The 16895-nt window shown below is 36.8% G+C and overlaps 1 non-coding gene across 1 annotated transcript; it reads right to left on the bottom strand.

Annotated features, from left to right (window-relative positions):
• Positions 1-7960: 7960 nt before the first annotated feature.
• Positions 7961-8067, bottom strand: LOC119865077. The gene has a single exon (XR_005375939.1). It is a non-coding gene; the product is annotated as a U6 spliceosomal RNA (small nuclear RNA).
• Between the last annotated feature and the right edge of the window lie 8828 nt (positions 8068-16895).

Below are 16895 nucleotides of genomic sequence, written 5' to 3'. Positions count from 1 at the left end.
TGGAAAGGTCTTGTGAGCTGCAGAGCTTGAACTTCATCCTTGGGAATGAGGAGTTAGGGGAGGATTTTCAGCCTTGGAGGGCCATGATCAGGCTGGGTTTCTAGAAGATTTCTTTGTTGGCTAATGTGGGGGATGGACTATAGAGGAGTGATACTAGATGCACAGGACTATGAGTGCCCTGAAGGTTCTGTCTCTTTTGTTCACTACTTTTCTCCAAGGTCATAGCTGGAGGTCAGTAGATATTTGATGAGTGAATGAAACCAGTCAAGGAGGTATTGTTCTGGTTGAGGTGAGAGATGACACTTAAACTTGCTCAGTGGCTTGGGGATGGAGAGGAGTCAGAGATACTGAAACGGTCTGGAGGGAGAGCTTAGGATTGGAGGGCACAGCTGTAATAGCAACTTAACTGGTTTTACTCCTTTAGCTCAGCCCTGAGAATTCAGCAGCCAGACTGCAATGGTAAGGACCTTTGTTTGACTTGAGATTCTCTATTCACCATCCTGGGGGGTGGGTAGGCTCCTGCTTTGAGGAATTGTTCACTTCATGAAAAGCATCCTCGTCAAGGAAGTCTGGCTTAGGTACCACTTTGTCCTTTGTGATCCCATGACACCAGGGCTTCCTGGAACAGCAGAGGAATTGTTATTGAATTTGCCATGGTACATGATAGAAGATCTACAACTAGAGTCTCTGACATATTTTTTCTGTTTAAAACGTAAAGGAATATTGTTAAAATAGTTCCCCTCCTGGATGCTTCTAGAACTCAACCTCCCATCTTGCATGGTTACCATTTGATAACCAATGCAAAAGAATCCCCAAATCTAGTCTGCACATTGGAAAACTGCTGTTTACTCTCAAGCTTTTATTCATCTGTTTGTTTTTTATGTTTTTCAGGGTAATTGGGGCTGGTCATTACTGTTATGACTTAGAGCATAAGTTCTATCTTAGATCAGACAGGTTCTTAGTTGCAAAATTGGAAATCAATTTTGGTTAATTTAAGCAGAAAAGAGATTTTTTAAAAAGTTCTAAACATAAAAAACATATACATTTATATATACAACATAAAAATGGGAATTTTATGTAAATGCAGTAAATGCTCCAGTCAAAAGATATAGGGTGGCGGAATGGATTTAAAAAATACAAGACTCATCTATTTGCTGCCTACAAAAGGCCCACTTCAGACCCAAAGACACATAAAGACTGAAAGTGAAGGGATGAGCGCACCTGGGTGGTTCAGTCAGTTAAGCACCTGCCTTCAGCTCAGATCCCAGGATCCTGGGATTGAGCCCTGCATCAGTCTCCGTGCTCCACAGAGAGTCTGCTTCTCCCTCTCCCTCTCCCTCTGCTGCTGCCCTTGGTTGTGAGCGTTCTCTCTTTCTGTCAAATACATAAATAAAATCTTAAAAAAAATAAAAGTAAAGGGATGAAGAAACATTTACCATGCAAATGAAAGTGGAAAAAAAGAAAAGCCAGGGTAGCAAGACTTTGCCCGACAAAATGGACTTTAAAACAAAGACTAACAAGAGACAAAGAAGGGTACTATATATTGATAAAGGGATCAATCCAATAAGAAGATATAATAATAACGAATATCTACTCACCCAACATAGGAGCACCTAAATACATGAAGCAATATATTTTTTAAAGATTTTATTTATTTATTCATGAGACACACACACACACACACACACACACACACACACGCACAGATAGAGAGTCAGGCTCATGCAGGGAACCTAATGTGGGACTTGATCCTGGGTTTCCAGGATCACGCCCTGGGCCGAAGGCAGACGCTAAACTGCTGAGCCACCCGGGCTGCCCAACATGAAGCAATACTCACAGACATAGAGAAATTGGCATAATACAATAATAGGAGGAGACTTAACACCCCACTGCCATCAATGGATAGAGCATCCAAGTAGAATATCGTTAAGGAAACACCATCTTTAAATGACATATTAAACCAGGTGAACATAACAGACATATACAGAACATTCCATCCAAAAACAACAGAAAACACATTCTTTTAAAATGCACATGGAACATTTTCCAAATAGAACACATGATAGGCCACAAAACAAACCTCAATAAATTTAAGGAGTTTGAGGTCTTTGCCTGCATCTTTCTGATCACAATAGTATGAAACTAGAAATTAATCATGAAAAAAAAACTGGAAAAAACACAAACATATGGTGCTAAATAAACAACATGATACTGAACAGTCAATGGATCAATGAAGCAATCAAAGAAAAAAATTTAAAAAATACATAGAGACAAAAAAGGACCCAAATAAATAAAAACAGAAATGAAAGAGAAGTAACAACTGACACCACAGAAATACAAAGGATTATGAGAATACTATGAAAAATTATATGTCAACAAATTGGACAACTTAGGAGAAATGGATAAGTTTCTAGAAACACACAATCTTCTAAAACTGAATCAGGAAGAAGTAGAAAATCTGAACAAAATGATTATCAGCAGTGAAATTGAATTGGTAATCAAAAACTACCAAAAAATAAAAGTCCAGGATCACATAGATTCACAGGTGAATTCTACCAAATATTTAAAGAAGAATTAGTATCTATTCTCCTCAAATAACAAAAAAACAGAAAAGGAAAGAAAGCTTCTAAATACATTCTACAAGGTCAGCATTATCCTGATACCAAAACCAGGCAAAGACACCACAAAAAAGGAAACTACAGGCCAATATTTCTGATGAACATTGATGCAAAAATCCTCAACAAAATATTAGTAAACTCCATTCAATAATACATTAAAAGGATCATTCACCACGATCAAATGTGTTTGTTCTGGGAATATAAGTTTGGTTCAATATTCACAAATCAATCAATATGATACACCATGTCAACAAAATGAAAGATAAAAATCATATGATCATCTCAATAGATGCAGAAAAAGCATTTGACAAAATTCAACATCTATTTCTGATAAAAACTCTCAAAAAATTTAGTGTAGAGGGAATATACCTTAACATCATAAAGGCCGTATATGAAAAACCCATAGCTAACATCTTACTCAATGGTGAAAAACTGATAACTTTTCCCTTAAGATCAGGAAGAGGGTGTCCACTCTTGCCACCGTTATTCATCATGGTACTGGAAGTCCCTAGCCACAGCAATCAGATGAGAAAAAGAAATTAGAGGCATCTATATTGGTAAAGAAGAAGTTAAACTGCCACTATATGCAGGTGACATGATACTATACATAGAAAACTCTAAAGAGTCCCCCCCCCAAAAAAACTACTAGAGGTAATAAATGAATTCAGTAAGTTTTGCAGGGTACAAAATTAATACCCAGAAATTGGTAGCATTTCTATACACTAATAATGTAGTAGCAGAAAGAGAAATTAAGTCCACTTAAAATTACACCAAAAAGAATAAAATGCCTTGGAATAAACCTAACCCCAGAGGTGAAAGTACTATACTTTGAAAACTATAAAATATTGATGAAAGAAATTGAAGATGACATAAACAAATGGAAAGATATTTTGTGCTCATGGGTTGGGAGAACATTGTTAGATGTCCACATTACTCAAAACAGTTTTCAGGTTTAGTGAAAATCTCTGTTAAAATACCAAGAGCATCGTCCACAAAATTAAAATAATCCTAAAATTTGTGTGGAACTGCAAAAGATCCTGAATAGCAAAAGTGATCTTGAGAAAGAAAAACAAAGCTAGAGGTATCACAATTCCAGATCTCAATATACACTACAAACTGTAGTAATTAAAACAGCATGGTACTGGCATAAAAATAGACACATAGCAATGAACAAAATTCAGAGTCCAGAAATAAACCCACACTTATATGGTGAATTAATCCATGACAGAGGAGGCAAGAATATACAATGAGGAAAGACAGTCTCTTCAACAAATAGTACTGGGAAAACTGGACAGCTCACATGCAAAAGAATGAAACTGGACCACTTTCTCACACCGTACACAAAAAATAAATTTGTAATGTATTAAAGACCCAAATGTGAGACCTGAAGCCATAAAAATCCTAGAAGAGAACACAGGCACCACTTTCTCTGACATTGGCCATAGCAACATTTTTCTAGAACATCTCCTAAGATAAGGGAAACAAAAGCAAAAATAAACTATTGGGGCTATATCAAAATAAAAAGTGAAGGAACATTACACAGTGAAAGAAACCATCAACAAAACTAAAGGCAAACTATTGAGTGGGAGGAGATATTTGCAAATGATATATTTTAATAAGGTTAATATCCAAAGACTATAAAGAGCTTATACAGTTCATCACTAAAACCCCCAAAGAATTCAATTCAAAAATGGGCAAAGGACTCAGACATTTTTCCAAAGAAGACATCCAGATGGCCAACCAACACATGGAAAGATGCTCAACATCACTCATTATCAGGGAAATGCAAACCCACATCACCATGAGAGATCACCTTACACCAGTAAGGATGGCTAAATTAAAAAAAACCAAACAAACAACATCAGAAGTAACAGGTGTGGGCAAGGATGTGGACAACAAGGAATGCTCATACACTATTGGTGGGAATGCAAATTGGTGCAGCCACTATGGGAAACAATATGGGGGTTCCTCAAAAAATTAAAAATAGAAATATCATATAATCCAATAATTCTGCTACTGGATATTTATCCCAAGAAAATGAAAACACTAATTTGAAAAACAGTCTGCATCCCTATGTTTATTGCAGCATTATTTATAGCAGCCAAGACATGGAGGCAACCTAAGTGTTCATTGATAGTCAAATAGAGAAGGAAGATATGGTATAAATTTTTTTTAATTGGAATTTTAACTTTTTAAAAAAATATTTTATTTATTTATTCGTCAGAGACACACAGAAAGAGGCAGAGACATAGGCAGAGGGAGAAGTAGTCTCCCTGCTGGGAGCCTGATGCAGGGCTCGGTCTCAGGACCCCAGGATCATGACCTGAGCCAATGGCAGACGCTCAACCACTGAACCAGCCAGGTGCCCCGGAATTTTAACTATTTTAAAATGTACAATTCAGTGGCATAAACTACATTTAATTCTTGTGCAACCATCACTACACATTAGCAATAACTTTCCATTCTTCCTTCAGGTTTCTAGAGGTAACGTGAATCCTGCTTTTTGTCTCTATGAATTTGCCTATTCTAGATATTTCATATAAGTGGAATTACACAATATTTGTCCTTTTGTGTCTGGCTTGGTTCACTTAGCATAATGTCCTTGAGGTTCATCCATGTTGTATCACATTATCAGTACTTCATTCCTTTTAATGGCTGAATAATATACCATTATATGGATAAACCATATTTAGTTTATTCAAGGAAAGGATTTTTAAAAAAGATTTATTTACTTGAGAGAGAGAGAGAGAATGAGCAGTGGAGAGGGACAGAAGAAGAGAAATAGAGGCAGACTCCTTGCTGAGCAGAGAGCCTGATACAGGGCTTGATCCCAGGACCATGAGATCATGACCTGAGCTGAAGGCAGATGCTGACCCCACTGAGCCACCCAGGTGCCCCAGGAAAGGATTTTTAAAAAGGACATTAAATAGGTTCTATGGAGCAAAGCCTGGAGCTTATGTAACCAGTGTGGGGCTTTTCCCCAGAATATCTGGGTAAATCGAAGCTGCCTCTCTACTGTGTGCTCTGGGTAAACTACTTTGAGCTTCCATCCCTCCTATGTAAATAGGGATAAAGAATCTTGTGCAGACTGTTTAATCATTTGAGATAATCTATGTAAATCACTCAGCATAAATTTTGACACTTAAATAAAAAAAATACTCATGAATGTTAACTGTTATCATGGCTTATAAAAATTATTGTTTATACTTCTTCCTAACACAAAATCAGATAGGCAGGACTTTTTCTAAAACATCTCCTCCTGAGGAGAGAAATAAACTAAGTTGCTTTTTTGGTACATGTTTTCAATGGATTGTTTCTTGGGCTTGGAAGTTCTGAGTAAAGGAAAGATGCTCCCCTCCTGACCGAGAGGCAACCTACCCTGGTCAGTCCAGCCTGACCTCCTTTTTAGACGGGGGCGACTCTAGGGCTTTGCTTTCCAAGTCTAAGCCCACACCGTGGAAGCACAAAAGGGCCAGATGGCTACAGGCGATGTCTGATAAAAGGGAATAAGATGTAATTCCTGTCGACTGTAACGGGACTCCCCAGTGATGGGAACTAGTCATAGACTGGGAGGAGGTTGTGGCTCTTCAAAAGCAGATGGACCTGGATTCAAATCCAAGCTTTGTTGTTTACAGGTCAAGTTTCCCAACCTGTAGGGCTGAGAGAAGTTGTCCATGTGAGCCACTGCCCCAGGGCGTTGCTGGCAGAGGCACCAGCGAGGAGTCCCCCAAAGAAGCTGGAACATCAGATTGTAGTGTCCTGTTGCTCATTAGTCTGTGGGCTCTCTGCACTAGTTACCTGGACACTTTGGCAGTGGGGAGCCTTCAGTGTGGTCTTCAGTATCAGCCTCAGCGAGGGAGGAGCATGACAATTTTCTATCCATTATTGGTTGAGATTCAGTAATTCTGAGTAGAACTTTAAGCCAGCTTGCGCAACCTTGAGATGTAGCTCTGCCCTCTTATTCCCAAAAGTGTTTTTATTTAGTTGTAAAATTGACTTTTTTTTTTTGGTGTAAATTTTGTTACAACAAAATGATCCTCACCTACACTTCGGATGCCCTGAGAAATCAAATTTATATGCTACACTTCTGCTTTGCTTGTGCCACTGACTAGCAAGGCCATGGGAGTGTGGGCGGTACAGTTACAGAGCATTTTCCAAAACCTATCGTGGACACTCCTAACAGACTTATTGGACTTCATTATAATGACTATAATAATGATCGCTTATACAATACAGGTCATTTAACTCCATTACTTAATTTATTCTTTCCAAAACCCTTTTTGTGCCTGGCATATAACAGAAGACTAGCCTTCATCTTATAGTTGTGAAACTGGACTCGGACATCGATTGCCAACAGATGGCCTAGTTGGGGGGGCGGTATCCATACTTCTGACTTCTGGTCCAGTGGTCTATTAAATAAATAAATAAATAGAATGGAATTAAATAAATTCCAGATTTTATGGACTTGGTGGTTTGTGATACGGTTCACTTGACCTCCCTCTGCCTGGAAAGGGACCAAACCTGTGATCTTTCTCTCTCTCCAGATTTCCAAAGAGGAAGCAACTCTCAACCAGAACAGGAGCCTAAGCCCGGTTTGTAGACAGTGGGGCATATCGGTGGCTTATTGCCATGTGCCCTGGGGTAGCAGTAAATTGATATTTGCTGATCTCCAAGCCTCTGGCAGAGATGGGGAGGGAGGGCTGGGAAAGTGACATTTCTGTAAATAACCACACCTGGTTCTAAGAGCAGAAGGATTGGCATATCCCTGTAGCCTCATCAATTACCTTCAACCTTTTGCAAAGGGAGCCCAGGGGAGAGAATCTCTTCACACTCGTCACATTATTTATAGACACCTCATCCTGTCTGTACTCAGGGGGGAGCATGGTTTGCTCAGCAGCGACCTCCTTCCAGATGTGTTTATATTTTCCCAGGCCCAGTGGAAAGCATCCTTCAGCCCCTCCACTCCAGGGAGCAGAGGGGATGCCTGACGTTGGGACATAAAGAAGATGTGAAAGGGAAGACATGAGCAGGATGCCTGAATTTCTCAGTTAGATTCGTGTGTCTCCCAGCGAGCACTGATTGAATAGCCACTTTGCTGCGGAAGAAGGCAATTCAGGCAATTTATGGTTAAATAAACATGCTTTGCAAGCAGGTAGACCTAGATTTAAATCCCAGCTCTGCCATTTACAAGCTGTGTGGTTTGGGTTAAGCTTTTGCCTCCATGTCCTCATCTGTAAAATAGGATAATAGCTCCTCTCGGGGTCACTGGGAGTGTTTGAATGCAAAGGGCTACTGACACAGCAGATGATACGTATAAGGTGCCTCTTCTTCTTTTTTTAATTTTAAATATGGAACACTTCATAAATTTTCATGTCATCCTCATGCAGGGGCCATGCTAATCTTCTCTGCACCATTCCAATTTTACAATATGTGTTGCTGAAGCCATCACTGGTGCCTATTCTTGTAAGAGACTACCACTTGCAGCGTGTGTGTGTGTGTGTGTGTGTGTGTGCATAAGGGGGCACACGAATATGATTTTGATAGACACAGGACTCTAGAAACAGAGACAATGTAGGCAACACAGGCAGGGAATTTTTGGTGAAAAAGTAGTGATTAAAATCTAGAGAAGGAGAGAGCTCTATGGACAGGACGAGTCAGAATGAACTCCATGGTGGCAGAGAGATTGAGTTGCCAGAGGGACGGAGGTATGTTATTGCACCATCAGTGTGCCCACCGCCCACTGTGGGCTGGCTGACTGTTTCCGGCTAGCTTTTAGGAAAAGGTGGTGTAGTCTAGGAAGGTGGCCTGGACCCAGGGTGCAGCGTCAAGGCTTGCTAGCCTCTCCGGATGGAGACTTTTGTTGGCATACCATACTCCACGTGCAGCATTTGTTAGCTAATCCAGCAAAATGATGCTGCCTAGAGTAACAAAAAAAAAAAAAAAAAAAAAAAAAAGACACATTTTGAGTGAGTTTAATGGATTTTCTTGCTCAGTTCTCTAGTTTTGAAAGGCCTACCTCACCAAAAATATAGTGATTACCTGGTTTATGAACTTCATACATGAAATTGTTTTTGTAACAAATTCAAAAGTTCACAAAGGTCGACAGGATAGTATAACAAACCTTCATGTACCTATTACCCAGACACAAAATAAACTCACAGCCACTTTCATTTCATCTATACCCCTCCTCCTGTCCGAATACTTAACACACATTCCCTAAATAATGTCATCTGTAAATATTTGTGTATGCTTTTCTAAACAATAAGAGGCCCTTTAAAAGTACGATCTCAACATCATTATCACATTGGAAAAAATTAGTAAGTTCTTAATATCATCAAATATCCAGTCTTCCACAATTGTCTCTTATTTTTCCCAGTTGAATTAGGATCTAAATAAGATTTACACATAGCAATTGATTGATGTTTCTCTTTGTCTCCTCAATTTATAGATAGCCCTGCCTTTCTTTTGACTCCTTTATAATTCATTGTTGAAGAGATCAGTCATTTCCTATTTTCGAGATAGGACTGTCCCTCTGGTATTGTTTGCCTTGCTCCTTTGTCCCCAATATTTCCCATCAAATGGCAGTTAGATCTGATGACTTGGTCTAATTTCTTTCTTTCTTAACAAGACTACATTATAAGTATTGTCATGCACTTCTCTTGGCCAGCACATACGACTAATTGTCTCTTTCTGTGATATAACAGCCATTAATAATCATTGTCTAGATTCATGATTTCATTTGGGGCTTTGCAAAATGGTGGCATTCTAGTTCTAACATTCCTTCTTCATTTATTACCTGGATTGTTTCTGTAGAGAGAATTATTTCCTCATCAACTACTTAGTTAACTTATGATACAGTTTAATGAGGAAAATCAGGGGAGGAGAGGGACAAGCAGACTTCCTGCGGAGCAAGGAGTCCCAACTCAGGACTCCATCCCAGGACTCTGGGATCATGACCTGAGTTGAAGGCAGACACTTAACCAACTGAGACACTCAGGTGCTCCGAGTTTGATAAGATTTTTATAGATTTTGGATACTAGCCCTTTATCCAATATACCATTTTTTGTTTTTTATTTTTTTATTTATGATAGTCAGAGAGAGAGAGAGAGAGAGAGAGAGAGAGAGAGAGAGAAGCAGGCTCCGGGCTGGGAACCCGATGCGGGACTCGATCCGGGGTCTCCAGAATCGCGCCCTGGGCCAAAGGCAGGCGCTAAACCACTGCGCCACCCAGGGATCCCCCAATATACCATTTGTGATGATCTTTCTCCATTCCATAGGTTGCCTTTTAGTTTTGTAAGGTTGTTTCCTTTTCTGTGCAAAAGCTTTTTATTCTGATGCAGCAATCAATACACTAGTGTATTTTTAATTTGCCTTTGTCTTATTATGTACACAGTCAGGATCTTCTTATGTAGATAAGAGACATTTGTATTTAGTTTTCTGTGAATTGTCTGTACATTTCCCTAGCTTTTTTCCCCACTCTACACCATTATTAGACTTTAATTCTTTCTTTTTTAAGGCTTTTTATTTATTGTAAATATTAATCCTTTATCAATGATAAAGTTGAAAAATGTCCCCCAGTTTGTCTCTTTACTTTCCTTATGGTGTTTTTGTGCTATGTAAGTAAAATTTTTTTCTTCTTTTATGTAATAAATTCATTAATTTTTTTCCCTTATGGCTTCTAGATATTGAGTCAGAGGAAGAAAAGTTCCCCTCACTCCTGGATCATAGAATAATTCAGCTTTGTTTTTTCTATACTTGTATAGATTCATTTGATACATTTAACTTCCTAATCCACTTGGAGTTTATCTTGGCACACAGTTTGGGGAATAATACAATTTTATCTTTTTACCTATGGCTATTCAGTTAGCCTCATGCCTTTGAGTAAAAAGCCATCATTTCCCCCACTAACTTGAGATTCTGGCTTTATAATATGCTAGATTTCCAAATGCAATTGGGTCTATTTCTGGATTTTCTATTTGTTCCACTGGACCATGCATGTTACACTGCCACACTCTTAATTAGAAATATAGTATGTCTTAATATCTGACAGCACTCTCCCTTTCTCATTTCTCTCTCTCTCTTTTCTTAGGCTTTTCCCCTCTTGGGTATTCTTGCTTATCTGTTCTTCCAAATGAATTTTATAAAAAATTATCTAGCTCCAGAAAGAAACTTACTCATATTTTCATAGAATTATATTAAATTTATGAACTATATTACATTTTATGGACTTAGACCTAAAATTTCCTATATTGAATCTTCCTGTCTAAGAATATGGTATATCTTTTCATATACACAGGATTATTTTTGTGTGTTTTTAAATTAATCCATAGTTATTCTTCCTGAAGGTTTTGGACATTTCTTGATAAATTTATGCCTGGGTATTTAATTATATTTAGTATTCACAAAGGTGGTTTTCTCTTCTAATATAAACTGATTTTTGTTTGTATATAGGAAGACTTGATTTTTGTATATTGATTTTATACTTTACTAAATTATTTTGTTTATTTTAGTTTTCTAGTCCTGTAATAGTTTGTATTTTCTGGATACATAATTACATGATTCTCAGCTCTACTAATATGATGGATAATATTAATAGATTTTAGAATATTGAATCTACTCTACTTGGTCATGATGAATGCTTGAATGTGCTGTTGGATTTTATTTGCTAGTTATTTATGTTAGATTGGTTGATAGTTTTGTTGCTGCAATCATTTTTAGGGTGATATAGACATTATATTCACTTCATACGGTTATTTTAAAAAATAGAACATCCCTGAGGAATAGCCTGGGCCTGGAGCATTTTTGTGGGAATGGTGTTTTTCTACTTCCTCTATTTCTTCTGCGATATTTTATGTTTAGGCTTTCTGTCTCCGCTGGGATTGATTTTGATAAGTTGTATTTGCTAGAGACTTATCCATTTCATCTACTTTTCCAAATTCACTTGCAAAGTAGATTCATATAAAGCAGTGCTCTGTCTGATGGCTATTTCCTCATTGTCATTTCCAATTTTATGTATTTAAAGTCCTCCCCCTTTTTTCTCAATTGCATCAGCTAACAGTTTTTTTATTATTATGTTCTTTTCTTTTCTTTTTTTTTTTTCAAATAGTGAACTTTTGAATGTATTTATTAGTTCTGTTTTTAACTCAACTCTTTTTCAAGGTATAATTAACTTACTGTGAAATTTAGTTTGATGATTTTGAATAATTTATACACCTATGCAATAAAACATTAATCAAATAGAAAACGAGTCTATTGTTTTAGAAAATTTCTTCTTCCTCCTTCCAGGCAACCTCCTACTGAACCCTAGAGGTAACAATGTCCTAATATCTATCACCATAGTTTAATTTTGCCAGTTGTCAAATATAATATAAATGGGATTATACAGTACATGCTATTTTGTATCTGGCTTTTTGTACTTAATATATATTTTAAGATTCACAAATGCTCTTGAGTGTGTCAATAACATGTTCTTTTAAATTTATTAATGATATTCCATATTGGATATACCACAATTTATGCATTCATTTGTTGATGAATTTGACTCATTCCATTTTGGGGTTATAAAGAAAAAACTGCTATACAAAATTAGACTATTGGGACTACACCAAAATAAAAACCTTTTGTACGGTGAAGGAAACCATCCACAAAACAAAAAGTGACTGACTGAATGGGAGAAGATATTTGCAATGATGTATCTGGTAAGGAGTTAATATCTAAAATTTATAAAGAACTTATAAAACTCAACACCAAAAAAAACCCAATTAAAAGTCTAATTTTAATCTAATTAAAAATGGTCAGAATGCATGAGCAGACATTTCTCCAAAGACATACAGATGCAACGGACACATGAAAAGATGCTCAACATCACTCATCAGGAAAATGCAATTCCAAATCACAATGAGATACCACCTCACACCTGTCAGAATGACTAGAATAGAAAACACAAGAAGTAAGTGTTGATGGAGACATGAAGAAAAAGGAACCCCTGTTCACTGTTGGTGGGAATGCAAGCTGGTGCAGCCACTGTGGAAAGCAGTATGGAGGTTTCTCAAAAAATTAAAAATAGAATTACCATATGATCCAGTAATTCCACTACTGGGTATTTTCTCAAAGAAAACAAAAACAGTAATTCAAAAAGATATATGCGGAAATATCAGTGAGGGAGACAAACCATGAGAAACACCTAACTCTGGGAAACAAATAAGGGGTGGTGGAAAGGGAGGTGGGGGGTGGTTGGGGTGACTGGGTGATGAGCACTGAGGGGGGCACTTGAAGGGATGAGCACTGGATGTTATACTATATGTTGGCAAATTGAACTCCAATAAAAAAAAGATATATGCACCCCTATGCTTATAGATGTGATATATATATATAATGTTAAATATATATTAAATATATAATATATGTTAATATTACTCCCTATAAAAAAGAATGAAGTCTTGCCATTCAGAGCAGCATGGATGGATCTAGAGAGTATAATGCTAAGTGAAATAAGTCAGAAAGACAAATATATGATTTCACTTATAAGTGGAATTTAAGAAACAAAATAAACAAAGAAAAGACAGAAAAACAGAAGAACAGACTTTTAAATATAGAGAAAAACTGGTAGTTGCTAGAGGAAAGATAGGTGGGGGATGGGTGAAATAGGTGAAGGTGATTAAGAGTACACTTATGGTGATGAGCACTGAGTAACTGTTGAATCATTATTTTGTACACCTGAAACTAATATAACACTGTGTTAATAATACTTGGATTAAAAAATAAAATAAAAAGAATAAATCTGCTATAAATATTTTTGCACAAGTCTTTTTGGGGACATGTTTTCATTTTACTTGGATGAATATCTAAAAGTGGAACAGATAGCTCATAAGGTACATGTGGCTAAACTTGATAAGAAACAGGCAATTCCACTTCTTGTTATTTATCTGAAGGAAATGAAAACACTAACTCAAAGAAATAGTTGTACCAAAATATTTATTGCAGCATTATTTATAACAGCCAAGACATGGAAGCAACCTAAGTATCCATCAATAGATGAATGGGTAAAGAAAATGTAATACACACACACACACACACATACACACACAGGAATATTATTCAGCTGTAAAAAGAAGAAAATCTTGTCATTCGTGACAACGTGAATAGAACTTGAGGGCGTTATGCTAAGGAAATTAAGTCAAACAGAGAAAGATAAATACCATATGATCTCACTTATACATGGAATCTTAAAAAGACACAGCAAACTCATAGATACAGAGAACAGATTGGCTGGGGTGGAGAGGGGGTGGCTTGAGGGCGTAAAATGGGTGAAGATGGTCAAAGGGTACAAATTTTTCATTACAAAATAAGTCATGGGGCTGTAATGTACAGCATGATCACTGTAATGAATAATTCTATACTGTATGTTTGAAAGTGGCTAAGAGTAGATCTTAAAAGTTACTACCACAAGAAAATAAATTTGTAGCAATGTGGGGTAACATTAATCAGGCTTCTTGTGGTGATCATTTCACTATATATATATATATATAAAATTATGCTGCCCACAAATATAATGCTATATGTCAATTATATCTCAATAAAAATTTTAAAAAATAATAAAGAAGCTAAATAAAAAAAAACATGCAATTATTTTCCAAAAGTGTTGTACCATTAATAATCCACCAACAATGCATGAATGTTCCAGTTGCTCTATATCCTCACTGACAATTGGTATTACTGGTCTTTTTTTTTTTTTTTTTAAAGATTTTATTATTTATTCATGAGACACACACACACACACACACACAGACAGAGACACAGGCAGAGGGAGAAGCAGGCTCCACGCAGGGAGCCCGACATGGGACTCGATCCTAGGTCTCCAGGATCAGGCCCTGGGCTGAAGGCGGCACTAAACTGCTGAGCCACCCAGGGTGCCCGGTATTACTGGTCTTAAATTTTAGTCATTCTAGTGGGTGTGGGGTGTTATTTCATTATAGTTTTAATTTTAAAACAAAAAACAAAAAAATAATTTTAATATCTCTGATGACTAATGATGTTGAGCAGCTTTTCATGTGCTTATTAGCCATTTATATATACCTTCTTTTATGAAGTTCTTTTTGAAGCATTTGTTCTCTTTAATTGAATTGTCTTTTTATTATTGATTTGTAGTTCTTTATATATTTCTGACACAACTTTGTCAGGTATATGTTTTGTAAACATTTGGTTTTGGTCTGTGACTTGTCTTTTCTCCCCCTTTACTATGTCTTTTGATAAGCAGATCTTAATTTTGATGAAGCCAAATTTATCGTTTTTTTTCTTTTATACGTGTATTTTGTGCTCTCTCTAGAAAATTTTTCCCCATCTGAAGGCTATAAAGATATTCTCCTAGGTTTCCTTCTAGGTTTATTATTTTAGCACTTTTCCTATCTCGCATTAATCCTTGTATATGGTCTGAGGTTTTAGCTTTTGCTGTTTTTAGCATGGATATCCAGTTGTTTGATTCATTGAAAAGGCTTTTCTTTCCCCGTTGGATTGTCTTAACACCTTTGTGAAAAATCAATTGACTATATATATGTCGGTCTGTTTCCATTTTTGCTAGACATCAATTTGTCTACGCTTACACCATTACCACATTGCCTTGATTACCGTGACTTTATAGTAAATTTTGAAATCAGGCAATGTAAGTCCTATGACTTTTGAAAAAAGATTTAACAAGATTGTTGTGGCTATTCCAGGCCCTTAGCCTTTCCATTTAAATTTTAGAATTGCCTTGTCAATTTCTATTAAAAAAGCCTTCTGGGATTTTGGGAGGATTTGTGTTAGTTTGATAGGGCTGCCACAACAAAATACCCTACACTGGGTGGCTTAAACTGCAGAAATTTATATTCACACAGTTCTGGAGGCTGGAAGCCCAAGATCAAAGTGTTAGCAGGTTTATTTCGTCCCTGGCTTACGGATGGCTACCTCCATGCTATGTCTTCATATGGTCTTTCTTCTGTGTGTGGGCATACCCAGTGTCTCTTTGTGGGTTCAAATTTCTTCTTCATAAAGAACACCAGTCACATTGCATCAGGGCTCACCCTAATGGCTTTATTTTAACTCAATCACCTCTTTAAAGGCTCTATGTCCAGATAAAATCACTTTCTGCGATACTGGGGATTAGGGCTTCAACATATGAATTTTGGGGCACATAATTTAGTTCATAACAGGATTATATTGGATCTATAGATCGACTTTGAGATAATTGACATCTTAACAGGATTGAGCCTTGCAATCCAAGAGCATGTTATATCTCTCCATATATCCGAGTCTTCCTTACTTTACCAGAGATGTTTTAAAGTTTTCAGTATAAAGAGCTTGCATTTATTTTGTTAGACTTACTCTTAAATATTTTCTGGTTTTTGATACTATCATAAATGGTATTTTTCAACTTATTTTCCATTTGTTTGTGGTTAGTACATAGACATGCAGTTATTTTTTGTATATTGACCTCATATCTGAAATGTTGTTAAATTCCCTTATTATTTGGTATATTTGGGGGATAGATATCTTATGTATGCTATAATTCGCTTATTCCTTTCCAATCTTTGTGACTTTTTCTTCTTTTACTGCATTGGCTGGGAATTTCAGTACAATGGAGATAGAAATGGTAAGAGTAGACATCCTTGACTTATTCTTGTTCTTAGAAGAAAAGTGGCCCATGTTTTATTAAGTATAAGGTTTGTTTTGGGTTTTTCATACATAACCCTTTGCAAGCTTGTATTGCTATAGAAACTGTGAAAATGTGGCTTTCAGATTTCCAAGTGTGGGAAACTTAAAGCCTCACAGCCCCAGCAGTTGCATTTTGAAATCCATCACTGTTTTTTTTTTTTTTTTTTTTTGTGCTGAGGTGACACTTCCCAAAGTGGACAGTTCTCTTCCAGCCAATGCCTGGGAGATGTGGGATTCCTCTGGTGGGTGACTTTGGTGTAAGGACTGACTCCCTGATGGCCTTATATAACTCTGAAAGCTGCACTGTAGTTTCAGAGGCTTCTCTACCTTCCTCCTCTCCTCCTTCACCTGGAGTCAGATTTGTTTCATGATTTGACAAGTATCTCATCTTCTTCTAGAACTTCTCATCATTTCCTCTTATAAGCATTTCCTCTAATAAATTTCTTTCATGTCTAATCCTATCTTGCTGTCTGCTTCTTAGAAAATTAATATTTACACAGATTGAGGAATTCCTGTTCCAATCTTAGTTTGCTGCGAGATTTTTTCTCTTAATCATGAGTATTGAGTTTTGTGAAAAGTTATTCTGAG

This window comes from Canis lupus, chromosome 21 (genome assembly GCF_011100685.1).
Source record: "Canis lupus familiaris isolate Mischka breed German Shepherd chromosome 21, alternate assembly UU_Cfam_GSD_1.0, whole genome shotgun sequence".
Classification (NCBI taxonomy): domain Eukaryota; kingdom Metazoa; phylum Chordata; class Mammalia; order Carnivora; family Canidae; genus Canis; species Canis lupus.
This window is presented reverse-complemented; position numbering and strand designations above follow the sequence as displayed.